Source organism: Gossypium hirsutum, chromosome D11 (genome assembly GCF_007990345.1).
Source record: "Gossypium hirsutum isolate 1008001.06 chromosome D11, Gossypium_hirsutum_v2.1, whole genome shotgun sequence".
Classification (NCBI taxonomy): domain Eukaryota; kingdom Viridiplantae; phylum Streptophyta; class Magnoliopsida; order Malvales; family Malvaceae; genus Gossypium; species Gossypium hirsutum.
Window position 1 is genome coordinate 68754710 of NC_053447.1, and position 17221 is coordinate 68771930.

Consider the following 17221-nt stretch of genomic DNA (forward strand, 5'->3'; position numbering starts at 1 on the left):
AAGAATTAACTCATCTCATCCTTGTATTTTAGCTTATTTTAATATAAATGATTAAACTTTGATTAAGGTAAAAAAAATAAAAATAAGCATTATTATGTTTTCTCATTTGTTTCTAATTTATTGTGATCTTCAACAGCCCTTGTGTAAGTTGAAAATGATGAACCTTGAAGGGTCCCAAAACCTGATCAAGACACCAGACTTCACAACGGCATCAAATCTTGAAGTTCTAATATTGAAAGGTTGTACCAAATTAGTGGATGTTCATCCATCAATCGCAATACTTAAGAGCCTTAAAGTTTTGAATTTAAGAGATTGCAAAAGTCTTAGGAGTCTTCCGACCATAATTGGAATGGAATCTCTTGAAACATTAATTCTTTCGGGTTGCTCAAGTCTTGTAAGGTTTCCGGAGATTGATGGGAAAATGGAACGTCTAAAATCTCTAGATCTTTCCGGTTGTTATAGAGTTGAAAAATTATCGGAGAATTTGCAGCATGCAAAGTTTTTGGAAGAGCTCGACTTGAGTGAAACAGCCATAACAGAACTACCATCCTTCATTTTTCAATTTAAAAATCTTAAAGTTCTGTCTTTCAATGAATTCAAAAGAGGAAGGACAAATTCCATCGCTTCGATGTTACCTACATTGTCAGGTTTGAGTTCATTAAGAAGGCTAAATCTAATGGACTGCAATCTTTGTGAAGGAGATATTCCACCTGATATTTCTGGTCTATCCTCTTTGGAAGAACTTAATCTTAGTGGTAACAATTTCATCAGCATACCTGCATCTCTTACTCGACTCTCCAAGCTTGAGGAGCTTATATTGTCAAATTGCAACATGTGTACTCTTGGCGAAGCAGATATTCATGGTCTATCCTCTTTGAAACGGCTTTTTCTTAACGGTAACAATTTCATCACCGTTCCTTTGGCTCTGATTCAACTTTCCGAGCTTAAATTGCTTGCATTATCAAATTGCATGAAGCTCAACTCGTTGCCTGAGCTACCAACAAGTATAGTAGTTGTGAGTATAGATAGTTGTTCTTCACTTGAAGTAGTTGCAAGTCCATCAACAGTATGCAATTTAATGCATTCGGATGCCGTTAAAGCCATTAACTGCTTCAAATTGGCTGAGAATATCAATGCATTAACACCGCTGAAAAAACATCTTAAGGTCGATTATCTCTTTTTTCTCTCATACTTGAGAATTTATGGTTTTAGTTACCAAAAGACTTGTGTTCTATTTTGCAGGCATTTGCAAATTCAAAAGAAAAGTTTGATATTATTATGCCCGGAAGTGAAATCCCAGGATGGTTTAGCCAACAAAAAGGTGACTTCTTTATTAAGATTCCCTTACCTATCAACCTTCAAGAGGATTGTGAATGGATTGGAGTTGCTTGTTGCTGCATTTTTGTCAATAATGATGCTTCAAGGGATGTGGGCTTTATCGACTGTGGAGCGTTAATGTATGGTAGAAATCGTCGACAGATTGAGAGGAGAGGCTATTTGGTGGGTAAACGATTCGGCAAGCCCATAATGAAAGATCACATTTTTCTTCGTTATTGGTCGCGTGATAAGCTATATCCATTTTCCTTGAAGGATAAATATGGTGGCTGTGAAACTCATAATTTACGGACAACAGATTGCGTAGATCATAAACGTGATGGGCTTCATGTGTTTTTCAATGGTCATAGCCTTAAGGTGAAGAAGTGTGGTGTTAGAATAGTGTATGAGAAAGATTTGGAAGAAATAGAAGAGTTGCAGTGCCATATCACTCAATCTTCACCAAATTTTGAACACATCCACCAACACACTGCTCAAAACAATGGATCAATAGGTAGCACTTCTGACATAAAACAAAAACGCAATATCTCCGAGGAAACGGAGGAAGAAGGGCTGCAACCAAAGCTGATGCAAAAAATTTTCAATTTTATAATGGGCCAATCAAGGAAGAAGCATTAACTGTGGTAAACTACTTAACCAATCTTTTATTTAAAGTGATCAATCTAGACTTATTTACGATCCTTCTTACATACCAAAAACTTATAAATCTTTTACTCATATTCAACAGGAGCTCATATCATAGTTTATATATATCATTTAAAATTTTAGTTGCTTATAAATTCATTCCTTTTTACATAACTGAAATGTGTAAATTTTGATTGGTTTCATTTTTTATTAAAATTTTATTTTCATTATATATACACTTACATCTATATTTTATTTGTAGGTTGAAATAAATATAATCAACTCGAGATAGAAATGTAGAGAAAAATGGATAGTTTCGGTGACAAAACAGGTAACAATAAGGTGAAATCCTTTAATAAAGATCAGATCATAATTTGGACCGAGTTAAAAACCATTTTATTTTTATTTGAGACTAACTTATGTATTCAATTTAATCAGTCAAAATTATTTTTATATATTCAGAAGATTAAAAATAAGTCTTTTCTAATACTTAATAATATTACTCCAACTACTCCTAATAAAAGTATCATTTAAATTTCATGGTTTGTAGTAGAAATAATATTACTCCAACTCTTAAGTTTATGTATTTTTTTTGTAAAGTATTTATATTCAGACATTTATTTTTAAAACTTACTCAAGTATGAATATAAAGTGTGCTAGAAAATCTTTTACGTGTGAAGAGACATATTCATATTAAATATATATTTTTTAAAATTCAATAAATTCATTTTTTGTTCTTGTCTAATTTTAGGGTTTAGAGAAATAAAGATATGATTTTTTACTGACATGAGCAAGATTTTCAACTGTTGTGTTTTTTGTGATATTAACAAAATTTTCTTGATTTGAGCTAAGTAAATATACTAGTGATAGAGAAAGGATTATATGAAACTGTAATTCTATGTCATTCCTATACATTTTCAATAGGAGAATGACAACTCAAAATTTTAGTATTTTTAGTTGAATTTGAATTTTTTGGGAGGAAAAAGTTGAAAATCAAGAAAAAAAATATGTTTTGCTATTCTCCTATTAGAAGGTGGTAAGGATGATTTGGAATCACAGGTTTATAAAATTTCTTCTCGCTAGTAATATAGATGATCTCAATGCAACAAAAATAACCTTGGTGTTTTATGTTTGTCCCCTAGGCTTAATAGAAGTACGAAAGTTTGGTCAAAGGATCATGCAAGTGAGGGACCAACAAAAGTCTTCAAGTTGAAATGAAAGCGGACACTTTAGCAATAATTAGTTGTTTTTTTACATGTAATGTAAATTATAGTATTTTAAATCAACTTTTTGAATTTGTTGCTTGTACGATGTAAATTCAAATAGTTATTTAATTGTAATGTGAGTAAAACCTTTTAAATTAGGCATAATGACAAAAAAGGTTCTTAGTGTTTATAAAATTTGACAATTTAACCCTTATTTTTTAAAGCAATTAAGCTCTTAACATTTTATTTTGAGTCAAATTATGGATTTTTTAATGCAAAATGCTTATTGAACCGTTAATAGTGTTGACTCGACATGAATAGTAAATTCATTCCTTTTTACAAATTTTAGTCACTCAATTCATTCCTTTTTACATAAATGAAATGTATATATTTTGATTGGTTTCACTTTTTTTTTAATTTTAATTTTATTGTATATATATATTAACTTACATCTATATTTTATTGTAGGTTGAAGTAAATCTAATCAACTTAATACTGAAATATGGAAAAAAATGGATATCTTTTGTGATGAAGCATGCAAAAATAAAGTGAATCCTTTAATAAGGATTAATCATAATTTCAGCTGAGTTAAAAATCATTTTATTTTTATTAGAGACTAATTTATGTGTTGAATTTAATCAGTCAAAATTATTTTTATATATTGGGAAGATTAAATATAAGTCTTTTATAGTACTTAATTAAATAGGTTTAATTCGTTCTAATAAAAGTGACATTTAAATTTCATGGCTTGAAGTACAAATAATAGTATGCCAACTCTTTAGTTTATATTGTTTATAAAGTATTTATATTTAAACATTTATTTTTAACACTTATTCAAACATGAAAATAAAGTATGCTCTTTTAATTAATTGGAAAATCCTTTTTGTGTGTGAGACTTATTCAACCTTTTTTTTTCTTTTAATTCAATAGATTAATTTTTTGTTCTTGTCTAATTTCTTTTTTCTGTTCTTGTCAATGGTTGTGTTTTCTGTAATATCAACAAAACTTTCTCAATTTGAGGTAATTAAGTTAATATACCAATGATAATGATGATATCAATGCAACAAAAATAATCTTGGTGTTTTATGTTTGTCCCCTAGACCGTTAGAAGCATGGCTCAAAGGATAATGCAAGTAAGGAATCGACAAAAGTCAAGTTGAAATGGAAGTCAACACTTTCGCATTTGGATGAATTTAGAAAATTACGATTTCAAAAAATAGATTATGTTATTATATAATTTGTTATTTTTTACTTGTAATGTAATGTAAATTATACTATTTTAAATAGGGTTTTTGAAATTTTTGTTTTTGTAAAATATAAATTTAATTGTAATGTTAATAAAACCTTTTAAATAGGTATAATGACAAAAAATGTTCTTAGCATTTATAAGATTTTATTTTGAGTTAAATTATAAATTTTTTTAATGCAAAATGTTGATTAAACCGTTGACGTGATATGAATAGTGAACTCTTTTCAACGTTGGTCTCAATTGGATCATCTTTCACAATAGCCTTATTTTAGTTTATTATGTCTTCTCATTTGTTTCTAATTTATGATGGTCTTCAACGGCCCTTGTATAAGTTGAAATGCGGCCGAGATGGGATTGCATGTGGGATTCTCTGATAGACTTTTTCAATAGTCCTGGTCTACAAGCAATGGTTGTTTTGAATAAGTTGTTATGCTTTCCATTATTTTAGGAGTTAGTTTTGCTTTTTACGTTAGTTGTATAGCCTATTTAAAGAGGCCATTTGCTCCCTAAAGAAAAATAAATTTCCCAAAGTTATTTTCTTTGATCTGTTGCTCACACAACAGTGGTCATAGAGCCAGGTTAATTAGCGATAAACAATAGTTTTTCCCCTCCTTTATTCAACAGAAATGGCCTCTGATAGTTCTGTGCAACCATCAATTCCTCGCTTCGATGGTCACTACGATCATCGGAGTATGTTGATGGAAAATTTTCTCAAATCCAAGGAGTATTGGCAAGTTGTCTGTAACACCCCTTACCCGCATTCCTGATCGGAACAGAGTATGAGGTATTACTAAATTTTTAAAAAAATTTCGACAGTATTTCTGCTTATTTTTGCTTAAACAATTCAATATTCCAACCAAGTTCAGTTGTATAAACATACACAATTTAACCATTAATAAACACTACATTTTAAATCAAACCATAACATATATTTACATGGTGACCACATTACATAAGTCGTCTATACATGCCATAATTTCCAGAATACTAGTAGCAAAATACCCAAACGTTGATGATAGTGTAGATGATTATCTGACTCCGTCCCAATTCCGAGTTGATGGAAATCACTATAATCAAGGGAAAAATAAAAACGAGTAAGCATATAGCTTAGAAAGTAAACATATGACAAATAAATAAATTTTTCACATGACTACACCATAGTATAAATTTAGTCACAAATAAATTTCATTGTTTGTGTAATTTCCAGCAAGCTGGTTTTCTGCGTCATGACCACTAATTTATTTTTATCTGGAGATACAGGGATCCAAATTGAATTCCGTAAATTTTCCCTGAAACTAGACTCATATATCTTTCTATAATGAAATTTTCAGAATTTTTGGTCAGGTTAATTAGTACAGTTTATTCTTTAAATCTTCCCCTGTTTCACTGCCCGACAGTCCTGACCTCCCCTGATAAAAATTCACATAACTCTCTGTACAAGTTTAAAACAATGTTCTCGTTTGTTTCTATTAAAAATAGACTCAAAAAGTAATCCAGGCATATAGATTTCAAGCCATAATTATTTTTGTATAATTTTTTTGTGATTTTCCAAAGTTGGAATAGGGGATTTCGAAATCAATCCAGCCCTGGAATAGGGAATCAGCACTTAGCAACCACCAAATGGGTCGGGGAGTCAGCACTTAGCAACCCCTCGGGGAAATCAACACTTAGCAACCCCCTTTCACATTTAAAATACGGTGGAATCAGCACTTAGCAACCACCAATAGGTAGGGGAATCAGCACTTAGCAACCCCTCGGGGGAATTAGCACTTAGCAACCCCCTCTCACATTTAAAATACGGTGGAATCAGCACTTAGCAACCACCAATAATTAGGGGAATCAGCACTTAGCAACCCCTCGGGGGAATCAGCACTTAGCAACCCCCTTTCACATTTAAAATACGGTGGGATCAGCACTTAGCAACCACCAATGAATCGGGGAATCAGCACACAGCAACCCCTTTATATGCAATATGCTCCGGCCTATTCCGAGTGTTCAACCAAAACCCGTGTTTTACCACACCTTACCACCTTTCCCAATTTAACAACATTTTTAGAAATTTGCCAAACATTTATTCTATGTTCAATTAAATCTCAACTTATATTGAACGATATCCAAATAATGCATTAAATCACGTGTTTACTTACCTCGGTGCAAAATATCGTAATTTTGCACTTTACTCCACTATCTTTTCTTTTCCTCGTTTGAGGTAGTCTTCTCGTCTTTCTTGATTATCGAGCTTGGAAGCTTGAAAACCCTAACTATGGCTTCCCCCCTTGCTGATTTCGTCCTAATGAAGAAGATGAGCATATTTTGCCATCTTTTTCCCATTTAATTCTATTTAATTTCCAAATGACTAAAATGCCCTTAGTAAAAAAATCTATTTCACTAATTCTATGCCCATTTTTGTCCATCAACTAACTAATGGTCTAATTACCACATAAAGACCTCCAATTTAAAATTTCATAACAATTAGATACCTCTAAGATGTAGAACTCAACTTTTTCACTTTTTACAATTTAGTCCTTTTGACTAAATTGAGTGCCCAAACGTCAAAATTTTTGAACGAAATTTTTACGAAAATTTCCGTAAAATTGTAGACCATAAAAATATAATAATAACCATATTTTCCCTCGTCGGATTTGTGGTCCCGAAACCACTATTCCGACTAGGCCCAGAATCGGGCTGTTACATTGTCTCTATGGGAATTTCGGAGTTGGCAGCAGACTAGAAATTGACGCCTTGAAATTGAAAGATCTTAAGGCAAAAAATTATCTCTTTCGAGCGATTGAACGTTCAACCTTGAGGACCATCCTTTGCAAAGATACGTCAAAGGATATTTGAGATTCGATGAAAAAGAAATTCCAGGGATCAACTAGAGCAAGGAGGCAGCAGCTTCAGGCACTTCGCTCAGAGTTTGAACTTCATCGGATGTAATCTAGGGAGACCATTTCAAACTTCTTCTTAAGAACGATGGTTATTATCAGCAAGATGAGAACATTTGGAGAGAAATTAGAGGATGTGGTTGTAGTCGAAAAAATTCTTCGCTCATTGACACCAAAGTTCAACTAAGTGGTATGTTCCATTGAGGAATCAAAAGATATTGATTTTTCATCCATTGATGAATTGCAAGGTTCTTTGCTGGTTCATAAAAGAAAATTGCAGCAGCAAGATAATGTAGAATCAGCATTAAAAATTTCATCAAATCATTTGGTTAAAGGCAATGGAGGACGCAGATCGAATAGCCACAATGACAAAAGTCGAGGCAGAGGTCATAGCAGAGGTCGTGGTAGAGGAAACTATGGCTATCGACAGAATTCAAGAAACCAATCTTAGGAAAGAGGGAGAAGACATGGCAGTTACCGAACATAGTCAGCAGACAAATCAAATATTGAGTGCTATCGTTGTCACGAGTATGAATCAGAATGCCGGACGACTTTCTTAGATACATATAGGGAAGAATCCAATTTTATTGGAAAAGAAGGTGAGCAAGATGAAGAGATATCATTGTTGATGGTATGTCATGCAGAAGAACCTACCAACAAGCATTTGTGGTATTTAGACACCGGATGCAGTAATCACATGAGTGGAGATAAGTCAATTTTTTTAACTTTTGATGAATCATTCAGAGATGGTGTGAAGTTTGGCAATGATATGAAGATCTCTGTGATGGGTAAAAGACAGGTAACTATTCTAAATAAAAGGAATGTTACTCAAATCATTTCTAATGTTCTTTATGTCCCAGATTTAAAAACCAATTTGTTAAGTATTGGTTAGTTGCAAGAGAGGGGTTACGAAATTAAAATTAAAAATGGGATGTGTCGAGTTCAAGATGGAAAATCAGGATTAATTGCTCAAGTTGCAATGACAGCAAATCGGATGTTTCTGATCTACCTCAATCATTTTACTCAGTCATGTTTTGCGGCAAACTTATCTGATCCAATGCAGCTATGGCATTTTCGTTACAGTCATCTCAGTTTTGGAGGCTTACAAACGCTTCAGCAAAAAAACATGGTAGCTGGCCTCCCACAAATTTCTTGTCCTGCATATGTATGCGAGGAATGTGTGCTCAGTAAGCAACATCGAGAACCATTTCTAAAAGGAAAGATTGAAAGAGCGAGAAACCTATTGGAGATAGTGCATTCTGATATTTGTGGGCCAATTAATCCCATTTCTAATGGAGGTAAACGCTATCTTATCACCTTTATAGATGATATGAGTAGAAAAACATGGGTTGATTTTTTACAGGAAAAATCTGAAGCTTTAATTACTTTTAAAAGATATAAAGCATTTGTGGAAAAAGAAGCAGGTCATTCTATACAAGTATTGCGGACTGATCATGGAGGAGAATATAATTTGCATGAATTCACCCAATTTTGTGAAGAGCATGAAATTAAAAGAAAATTGACAGCAGCCTATACACCTCAACAGAATGGTGTATCTGAAAGAAAGAATCGAACCTTTTTCAACATGGTGTGAAGTTTATTACAGTGAAGCAGAGTTCCTAGGACATTTTGGCCAGAAGCAGTCAACTAGAGCATTCACATTCTGAATAGGAGTCCAACTTTTACTGTTCGCAATATGACACCGAAAGAAGCAATAAGCGAAAGAAGACCCGATGTCAGTCATTTCAGAATCTTTGGGTGTATTGCTTATGCACATGTCCCTGATAAAAAAAGAACAAAGTTAGAAGACAAAGAAGAAACACCAACAGTTCAACAGAATGTTCCAGCAGATTTTGATGAAGAGCTACATGTTGAGGATAATTTGGAGCCATCACATGAGCGAGAAACAATTCAAAAACCTGAAACTGTAACAGAGCCAACGCCATCACGTATAAGAAGAAGGCCTACTTGGATGAGGGATTATGAAGTCCCAAGAATTGATTAATTTGAGGATCCACTCACCTATTTTATTTTTTTTCAAATTGTGATCCTGTGTTTTTTGAAAAGGCGGTTAAACAATCAAAATGGAAGAGAGCAATGGATGATGAAATTGTAACTATTGAAAAAAAACAAAACTTGGGAGTTAATTGAGCTTCCAAAGGGACATAAAACCATTGATGTGAAGTGGGTTTATAAGACGAAACTGAAGGAAACTGGTGAAGTTGACAAATGCAAAGCATGCTTGGTAGCGTAAGGTTATAGTTAGGAGTTTGGCATCGATTACAAGGAGATATTCGCTCCAGTTGCTAGGCATGACACAATCAGATTGGTGATTACATTGGCTGCTCAAAATTCTTGGTCGGTTTTCTAACTAGATGTCAAGTCGGCATTCTTGCATGGAGACTTCAATGAACATGTATTTGTTAAACAACCTCCTGGCTATATTAAGATTGGTGAAGAGCATAAAGTATATAAATTAAAAAAGGCTTTGTACGAACTCAAACAAGCCCCTCGAGCATGGTATAGTCGTATTGCGGCTTATTTTCTCCAAAACGGTTTTAAGAAGTATCCTTATAAGCATACTTTTTTTGTGAAAATAGAAAATGACGGGAAACAACTGTTGATGGTTTGCTTATATGTCGATGATTTGATATTTACGGGGTATGATCAGGTTCTGTTTGATAAGTTTAAAAAATCCATGATGGTTGAATTTGACATGTCAGATCTTGGAAGATTGTATTATTTTTTGGGTATAGAGGTTGCACAATCAGATATAGGTATTTTTATTTCTCAAAGGTAGTATGTGCAGGAGATTCTAAAGAGGTTTCAAATGGCGGACTGCAATCCGGTTGGTACACCAGTAGAGACAAGTTTAAAGTTGGTGAAAGATAATAATGGAAGAGATGTCGATAATACTTTATACAAAAAAATCGTGGGAAGTCTAATGTATCTCACTGCGACCAGACCAGATATAACATATGTTGTAAATCTTATTTGCAGATTCATGGAATGTCCAAAGGAAATGCATCTTCAAGCAGTAAAAAGAATCTTTAGATATTTGTAGGGTACAATCGATTACGGGATCTTGTACAAGAAGGGAGAAAATCAGCCTTGATTGGGTTTACAGATAGTGACTATGCAAGAGACCAAGATAATAGGAAAAATACATCTAGTTACGTATTTATGTTCGGAACAGGAGCTGTTTCATGGTCATCACGAAAGAAACCAATTGTCACTCTATCAACAAATGAAGCAGAACTTGTAGCTGCATCAACATGTGTCTGCCAAGCCATTGGGATGAGAAAGCCTCTTGAGGAAGTACATTTCAAGCAAAAGTGGCCTACTCTTATCTACTGTGATAATAGCTCAACCACAAAGCTATCCAAGAATCCTATTTTACATGGGAGAAGCAAGAATATTGATGTCCGATATCATTTCTTGAGAGATTGTGTGAATAATGAAGAGATCAATATGATATATTGCAAAAGTGAATATTAAATCAAAGATATATTTACAAAAGCCCTTAAACTTGCAACATTTCAAAAGCTACGACAAATGCTTGGAGTTTGCAAGGCGACAAATGCAGGAAGTTAGCAAGATTTTTTAGTTTAAACTGATATTAGAGATTAATATTAGTTTAAGGGAGGGTTTGTTAGACTTTTTCAATAGTCCTAGTCTACAGGCAGTAGTTGTTTTGAATAAGTTGTTATGCTTTCCATTATTTTAGGAGTTAGTTTTGCTTTTTACGTTAATTGTATAGCCTATTTAAAGAGCCTATTTGCTCCCTGAATTGAAAATAATTTATTTTTCTTCCTAAAGTTATTTTTTTATTTGCTGCTCACACAACATTCTCGAGGGAGGAGATCGAAGGAGACTCATTATATGTGATTCGTAAGCTGCAAACAAAGGGAGTTGAAAGGTCAGTGATAGGAGCCTATATCTCAAATAGAGGGGTATCAAATCTGTGTCTTTAAACATGTGCCAAAACAAGCAAACGGAGTTGCTCATCTATTGGCTACAGAGGGATTAAAGAGAGATGAAGAAACTTATCTTGTTGGTGCGGTTCCTTCATAAGCGAAAGTGGTAGTGGAAGAGGACCGTCAACAGTTGGGCTCACTTTGTCCAGCAGGTTGAAGATCCACTGCTTAGAAAGAAGATAAAATGGGATTTTACTGTAGGCAAACAGATGGAAGAACAGATGGACTATTGGGTTTCTCAGTTTTAACGGAGAATAGATCGGATATATTATTAACTTTAAATTTAATTATTGAATTGAGTTCAAGCTTGAACACATATGAATTTAATCAAATTCAAGTTGAATGTTAAATATGAAAATTTATTTTTACTTATCCAAAAAGTAGAATACTAAAATTTCAGAGGGTGAAATGTTTACAAATATCTAGAGTATACATTTGTAATTACCCATGCTATAAAAGGTTCTTGTTGACTTGATCACTCAGACTCACATTAACCTCTATCAGCCTCATTCCCACTAACTCCTTTACTTTTCCCAAGTAATATAGAGTGTAATAAAAAGTAGGTCTCTCAATTGAGTGGGCTGAATCTATATAGATGTTAATTAAATTTAGATTTGAGTTATTTTCTATTTGAGTTAAATTTTATGTAATAGTTCAAACTAATTCGAAATTAAATCATTTTAGATATGAAATTTAAACATTTTAGGTTTAATTATTATGGGTTATGAAATTTATAGATGATTATGAATTATTTTGGGTTTGACGAAAATATTACATAAATGTCATTCTTAGAATTAACTTCATGGTGAATTGAAGGTCACAATCTGGATTTGTTCATATTTTAAGGTTACATTGGTATTCTCCTCACCTAATATACTAAACAACCTACAGTGTAAAGAGTGTATTTGATGGTCACTAAACTAACTATAAATACAATTAAGGCAAGCGCACCTATCGAACAATAGTATAGTTATAGTGAGTAGGGAATATCGTATCCATGAGGACTAAAAGTACTAGTAATTACCTTTTTATTATTTAGCCGACAAATTGGAGTGATTGTTTTTAATCTAAAATTACTAAACTAATCCAACTAAGAACGCAACAGAGAATGATATAAGAAAAATAATCAAAGATTACCAATGAGATAGACAGTACCCAGGAAAGAATCCACCTAGACTTCACCTATTATTCTGAATCTGAATTAAATAATTTATTCACTTGTGTCTTGATCCATAAAAATCCCTAAATTATGTTAATATCTCTTTCAAGAGTAAGAACAACTGACTCTAGGTTGATTAATTGAAATCTCTTTCTAATTAAAACCCCTATTGTCGCATTAACTCGGTTTATGGATTCCACTATTAGATTTGACTCTAATCTTGTAGATTTATGTCGTCCTATTTCTATGATTGCATGCAACTCCACTCAATTATGCTAAATCTACTCTTAAACATGAACTTTTTCTCCACTGAAATAAGCACATTAAACATAAATTAATATCCTAAAAATATTAAAACATGAAATAAGCATACATAATTGAGAACAAGAATCAAGTATTTATCGCGTAAAAACAGAAATTAAATAATAAGATTCATCATAGGTTTCATCCTCCCTAGGTATCTAGGGAATTTAGTTTATAATCCTGAATAAAAACATCTCAGAGTTAGGATAAGACATAAAGAAACTCAATAAAATTTCGAGGGAAATTAAATGGAGATCTTCAATCTTGAGGAAGATCCGCTTCTGAGTTGATTTCGATGGCGTTCTTCGAGCCTTTTCTTCAATCTTCTCTGAGTGCCCCCTTAAGTCTTCTTCTAATTGGTATTTATAGACTTTAGAATGCTCAAAATGCCTAAAAATTGGGTTTTTCTGTGTATTTGGGAAGTAGGGTGCGATATCGACACGGGCTGGAACATGGGCGTGTGGTTAGCCCGTGTGGCTCACACGGGCATGTGGCCAGCCCATGTGAAAATTCCCAGGCCATGTGGATCCTGGAAACAACTCTATTTGTCTGATTTTTTGCTCCCAAATGCTTTCCTAAGTATAGAAACATGAATTTAAAAGATTAGGAGCATCAAATTCACTAATTTACATAATTAATTATCCAAAAACACATTAAGAATGAGATTAAAATATGTTACTTTTATAGCTTATCAGTATTCAAAATTATATTCTAATTAAGATACCCTTACCTATCAACATTCAGAAAGATAGTCAATGGATTGGAGTTGCTTCTTGCTGTATTTTTGACAATGATGCTTCAGGACATTCTATCGGTTGTGGAGGATTTATTTTTCAAGGTAGAAATTGTCGATAGCTTGGTTTGAGATGCTCGTTCTTGGGCAAAGGAATAATGAAAGGTCACATTTTGCTTCATTATTGGTCGCGTGATAAACTATATCCAATTTCCTTAGAGGATAAATATGGTGACTATGAATTCAATAATTTATTGTCAATAGATTGCTTAGATCAAAATTACGATAAGCCTGGGATGTATTTCATATATGCATATGATTGCAATTTTGAGGTAAATAAGTGTGGTGTTAGAATAGTGTATAAGTGTGTTGTTGAAAGCACTAAAAATAATCTATCCCTATAATGAAAAGAATAGTATAAGGGAAGTAGGGTCAAATCCTCAGGGACTGGATTGCTACAACTTCTTATTCCTCGAAATCCTAGGCACAGTCGTGCCCGAGAAAAAGCAACGTACATAATCCTTCTCATGACAGAATAAGCCAGTTAGTTATAGTGGAAGAGGATTCCTATGACCACCAGCTCCACTTAGATTTTAGACTTACGATTTAAAGGAACCTGACTCTAGCCAACCGTCACTTTCGTGGGACCATCTTACACTAGATCATCGTTTCTCAATGGCGAATGCCACGCCATTTCGTCTCTTGGGCTCGACAACCTCTGACGCAGTAAGTTAACAAACCGACTGTGCAACCTTCCCAAAATATACAAAGCGGCTACCTTTGCACAAGATAAAAAGATCAATTTTGGAAGGTCATGGACGGAAGCGTCAGTCCCGTAATACAGAGAAGCGATGAATACTCGTTGAGAATGTTAAGTGCGGGTTCTAAGCCTCATGAACCTTTTTTGAGGAATCTCAACAACCTTTGGCTAGATGAATTTAGTGGCTCATGGGGAAATGAGTGTTTTACAAGAATTGATGAGTGAATAATTATGTCACTCCATTCCCTATTTATAGTAAATAGAAAACCTAATTTGTTCCTATTTAAACTCTAAAAGATAAATAAAGATAAAAGTTGAATTTAGATCTAAATAATAATCCTAAATTTTTAATTTAGATTTAGGTAGCACTTCTCACATAAAACGAAAACGTAACATCTATGAGGAAGCGAAGGAAGAAGGGCCCCAACCAAAATGGATGCAAAAAAAAATTATTTTTATAATGAGCCAACTTTGTCCTATTAGTTTTTTTACACATCTATGTAAACTTATTTGCTTATGAGATATAATCCTTCTTATATATAAAAATTTTTAAATTTTTTATTTATACACATATTCAACATGAGCTCATATTCTATGCATATCCCAAATGTTGATAACATAGTATTTTTAGACCATTTAAAATTCTTCTTTATGTTTATGATTTTTCTATTTTTAAAAAATTTATGTATTTTAATATTATATAATTTTTTAAATTATGATTGACTTTTTTTGGATAAACTACAAATATAGTCACTTTTGTTTCACTCAGATTACATTTTAGTCACTTATGTTTGAAATGTTATGTTTTAGTCACTTGCGTATCGTTTTGTTACAAAGTGGTCACTCTACCATTAAGCTCCGTTACCTCCCTAACGGCAATCCTACGTGGCAGTCCAAATGGGTTTTAAATGCCAACTTGGATGTCTAATTGGTACGACAATAGGTTTTTAATTAAATAAATTTAATTAATTAAAAATTTTAAATTAATTACATGTTGAACTGGAAAAAAAATCATTCATCTCTTTTTTCTTTTTAGTTTTCCTTTTCATTTTAACTGAAAAAATTATTCTCATCCTAGTTGGAAATCCTAGTTGGAAATCTAAGTTGTCATTTAAAACCTATTTGGGTTGCCATGTAGGATTGTCACTAGGGAGATAACGGAACTTAACTGAAGAGTGACTACTTCGTAACAAAACGATAACGTAAGTGGCTAAAACGTAGCATTTCAAACATAAGTGACTAAAATGTAATTTGCGGCAAATAAAAGTGACTATTTTTATAGTTTACTTTTTTTTGAATTTTAGAGTTTAGGTTCATTTTGTGAACTCTTTCTTGGAATCTTCGTGGAGAGAACATTTATCATCCCCCAAATTCCACACCTACGAGCTTGAGGGCAATGAGGTTGTTGTTTTGGGAGGTTCAAAGGTGAGGGGGAGCTGTTTGGGATGGCGGTCGGTAATGGAAGATGAGAGTGATGAAGCCCGGGTGTACTGGTGATGTTGGTGGTGAAAATGGGAGCCTCGAGTGATAGAGAGAGAATGGTGAAAAGGCCCCTGGGTTAGCTCAGAGATGAAATTTTCTGCTATTGCTGCCTCAAAACACAGAATTGCTAACCTACCCGGCTTGAATTTTGTAGATTGATTTTATTAACAGAAATCAGTGGAGCATGTTGTGTGTGCTTGCAGTGCAACAAAAGGAATTGGCATTTTGTGCTGCGGAAGATACCTGTAGGTGCTGAGGCAGGTGTACTGGTGCAGAAGGGTGGCCATTGACTGGCTACCACCTGTCCCAAGCTATTAGAAACACATTAGGATCTGTTTGTAAAGTTAATAAAAATTTGGGGACTTTTATTCAAAATTTTAACTTTTGATTTTCTTTTTCTATTCTTCTTGTATTTTTTTTTTTGTAAAAAGCATATGGTAAAATGTTTTATACATAAAAAAAAAACCTAAATGAGTGAAAAGTCCAAAATGTACTTAAAAAAAGAGAAAAGAGAAAAATTGGCCAAATCAAATTTAGCTTAGTCCAATCAACTTAAAATTATATCAAATTAGTAAGTTTATGATTTCATATTTTTTTCAACATATAACTCCAACACCAACATTAATTCGAAACATTTAACAAGTTAGTGAATTCTTGAAATTTTAAGCTCAACAATTAAAATCGAATTTATCACAAAATAATTAGATGTATGTTATATAAGAAACTAGTTAAGCATGTAAAACACAATTACTTAATACTTAATAATTATAATGTAAAACACTTGAATTGTTACTTACAATTATTGTAGGCCCCATTTTGTGGACTCTTTCTTGGATTCTTCCTGGAAACAACATCTATCATCCCCCAATTTCCACACGTCCCCGCTTTCATTTGGAAACAAAGGAAATGTATAGAAAAATTGCTTAGGGAAATTGGATCTATTTCTCTCCTTCATGCTCATATACTATACTATATTGAAAATGTATTAAAGAGATTTGACAAGGATTGTACATTAGGTGATGCTGATATCATTAAAAGGGACAAGTTTAATGTTCATCAATGCCTCAACATTGGTTTTAAGATTAAGGAAATGGAAAAAAATCACTATGCTTATTACTTAATTATAACTGTTCATATACTTAATAATAATGGGTTTTATGTGTAAAAATATTGCATACATCATTAGGATGTTGGGTAGATATTTGAGAAATTTGAGTAAAACACAGACGGTCCTTATTGCTTAATAATAATTATAGGCTCCATTTTGTCTACTCTAACCTTCTTGGAGTCTTTCCGGAAACAACATCTATAACCCCGAATTTCCACACCTACTCCCTTTCATTTCGAAAACTAATGTTTTTAATTATTATCTTTCGGAAACAACATCCATCGCTCATCTTTGACCCCTATTCTCATATACTTACTTTTTCCAGTTTCTTTGTGGGCATTGGGCGATCAATTTTCTGATTTTGAACACCAGATTGAGATATCCTTCTCCTTTCATACATC

At 33.1% G+C, this 17221-nt stretch overlaps 1 protein-coding gene across 5 annotated transcripts in view; it reads left to right on the forward strand.

Moving 5' to 3' along the window:
• LOC107963264 (TMV resistance protein N) overlaps positions 1-17221 on the forward strand; it is a 36424-nt gene that overhangs the window by 2937 nt on the left and 16266 nt on the right. The window contains exons 5-8 of one of the 5 annotated variants that reach the window (XR_001701879.2): positions 137-1165; positions 1243-1958; positions 2222-2290; positions 3102-3319. The exons of 3 other annotated variants lie outside the window; for them this stretch is intronic. The gene's annotated coding sequence lies outside the window, so the exon portion shown is untranslated. Of the gene's footprint in view, positions 1-136; positions 1166-1242; positions 1959-2221; positions 2291-3101; positions 3320-17221 lie in introns of those variants that run through there. One more of the 5 variants, XR_005920808.1, reaches the window with a different exon arrangement.